Genomic DNA, 3,318 nt, shown 5'->3' with positions numbered 1-3,318 from the left:
TGAATGATGATCATCACACACTTCTATTTATTTACAACTCAATGATTACAACTCGATACTAGAACAAAGTATGACTCTATATGAATGCCTCCGGCGGTGTACCGGGAATGAATCAAGAGTGACATGTATGAAATAATATGCATGGTGGCTTTGCCACAAATACGATGTCAACTACATGATTATGCAAGGCAATATGACAATGATGAAACATGTCGTGATAAACAGAACAGTGGAAAGTTGCATGGCAATATATCTCGGAATGGCTATGGAAATGCCATAATAGGTAGGTATGGTGGCTGTTTTGAGGAAGATATAAGGAGGTTTATGTGTGATAGAGCAGATCGTATCACGGGGTTTGGATGCACCGGTGAAGTTTGCACCAACTCTCAAGGTGAGAAAAGGCAATGCACGGTACCGAAGAGGCTAGCAATGATGGAAGGGTGAGAGTGCGTATAATCCATGGACTCAACATTAGTCATAAAGAACTCACATACTTATTGCAAAAATCTACAAGTCATCAAAAACCAAGCACTACATGCATGCTCCTAGGGGGGAGGTTGGTAGGTGTTAACCATCGCGCGCCCCCGACTCCACACAAGGGATGACACTCAAAGAACACCTCATGTTTCAAATTTTTTACACAACGTTTACCATACGTGCATGCTACGGGATTTGCAAACTTCAACACAAGTATTTCTCAATTTCACAATTACTCAACTAGCGCAACTTTAATATCACTACCTCCATATCTCAAAACAATCATCAAGCATCAAACTTTTCTTAGTATTCAACGCACTCATAAGAAAGTTTTTACTAATCTTGAATACCTAGCATATTAGGACTAATTTCACAATTAAAGCAAATTACCATGCTGTTTTGTAGGACTCTCAAAATAATATAAGTGAAGCATGAGAGAACAATAATTTCTATAAAACAAATCCACCACCGTGCTCTAAAAGATATAAGTGAAGCACTAGAGCAAAAACTATATAGCTCAAAAGATATAAGTGAAGCACATAGAGTATTCTAATAAATTCTGAATCACGTGTGTCTCTCTCAAAAGGTGTGTACAGCAAGGATTATTGTGGTAAACTAAAAAGCAAAGACTCAAATCATACAAGACGCTCCAAGCAAAACACATATCACGTGGTGAATAAAAATATAGCTCCAAGTAAAGTTACCGATGGACGAAGACGAAACAGGGGATGCCTTCCGGGGCATCCCCAAGCTTAGGCTCTTGGTTGTCCTTGAATATTACCTTGGGGTGCCTTGGGCATCCCCAAGCTTAGGCTCTTGACACTCCTGGTTCCATAATCCATCAAATCTTTACCCAAAACTTGAAAACTTCACAACACAAAACTCAACAGAAAATCTCGTGAGCTCCGTTAGCGAAAGAAAACAAAACACCACTTCAAGGTACTGTATTGAACTCATTCTTTATTTATATTGGTTTTAAACTTAATGTATTCCAACTTCTCTATGGTTTATAAACTATTTTACTAGCCACAGATTCATCAAAATAAGCAAACAACACACGAAAAACAGAATCTGTCAAAAACATAACAGTCTGTAGTAATCTATAACTAACGCAAACTTATGTTGCTCAAAAAATTCCACCAAATTAGGAAGTTATATATAATTTGTTTATTGATCTACTGCAAAGAGAATCAACTGAAAATCACGTTCCTGTGATTTATTAAAGCTAATCTTGTGCGCGCAAAGTTTCTGTTTTTTTACAGCAGGATCAAATAACTAACACCGTAGGTTATCCTAACCGTTTTACTTGGCACAAACACTAACTAAAACAAAAAAATGAATCTAACAAGGGGCCAGATCAAAAACTTGTTACTAAACAGAACCAAAAAGCAAAAAAACTAAAATAAAATTGGGTTGCCTCCCAACAAGCGCTATCGTTTAACGCCCCTAGCTAGGCTTTGATAATTCTAACAATGCTCACATGAAAGACAAGAATTGAAGCGCAAAGAGAGCATCATGAAACACATGACAAACACATCTAAGTCTAACATACTTCCTATGCATAGGCATCTTATAGGCAAACAAATTATCATAGCAAGCAAAAACTAGCATATGCAAGGAAGTGGAAAGAAACAATAGCAATCTCAACATAACGAGAGGTAATTTATTATCATGAAAATTTCTACAACCATATTTTCCTCTCTCATAGTAATTACATATGGGATCATAAGCAAATTCAACAACATAGCTAACACATAAAATATTTTCAACATAATCCACATGCATGCAAAGTTGACACTCTTCCAAAATAGTGGGATTAACATTAACTAAAGTCATGACCTCTCCAAACCCACTTTTATCAAAAATACCATAAGATTGAACATTCTCCAAATATGTGGGATCTAAAGTTGACACTCTTCCAAACCCACTTTCAATATTATTGCAAACACTAATATCAATCTCATATTCATCATGGGGCTTAAATAAATTTTCAAGATCATAAGAAGAATCACCCCAATCATGATCATTGCAACAAGTAGTAGACATAGCAAAACTAGCATCCCCAAGATTAGGGTTTTGCATATTATTAGCACAATTGACATCAAGAGAATTTATAGTAAAATTATTGCAATCATGCTTTTTATTCAAGGAGCTATCGTGAATCTCTTCATAAATTTCTATATCACAATTTTCAGATTCACAAATTTCAAGCAAAACTTCATAAAGATAATCTAGTGCACAAAACTCACTAGCAATTGGTTCAACATAATTGGATCTCTTAAAAAGATTAGCAAGCGGATGAGGATCCATAAACTTTTAGCAAGCGAAGATGCAAGCAAAAAGAAGGCACATGATAACACAAGATCGAACGGAAGGAGGGCGAATAAAACTGCAAAGGTAAAGTGGGGGAGAGGAAAACGAGAGGCAAATGGCAAATAATGTAATGTGAGGGATAAGAGTTTGCGATGGGTACTTGGTATGTCTTGACTTGTGCGTAGACTCCCCGGCAACGGCGCCAGAAATCCTTCTTGCTACCTCTTGAGCACTGCCTTGGTTTTCCCTTAAAAAGGAAAGGGTGATGCAGTAAAGTAGCGTAAGTATTTCCCTCAGTTTTCGAGAACCAAGGTATCAATCCAGTAGGAGACCACGCTCGAGTCCCACGCACCTACACAAACAAATAGGAACCTCACAACCAACGCGATAACGGGGTTTTCAATCCCTTCACGGTTACTTACGAGAGTGAGATCTGATAGATATGATAAGATAATATTTTTGGTATTTTTATGATAAAGAGAAATAAAGATGCAAAGTAAAATAAACGGTAATAGAAATAGCGAAGTG

The sequence above is a fragment of the Triticum dicoccoides genome, chromosome 1A, assembly GCF_002162155.2.
Source record: "Triticum dicoccoides isolate Atlit2015 ecotype Zavitan chromosome 1A, WEW_v2.0, whole genome shotgun sequence".
In the NCBI taxonomy this organism is placed as follows: Eukaryota; Viridiplantae; Streptophyta; class Magnoliopsida; order Poales; family Poaceae; genus Triticum; species Triticum dicoccoides.
Note: the sequence above shows the minus strand (reverse complement) of the source record.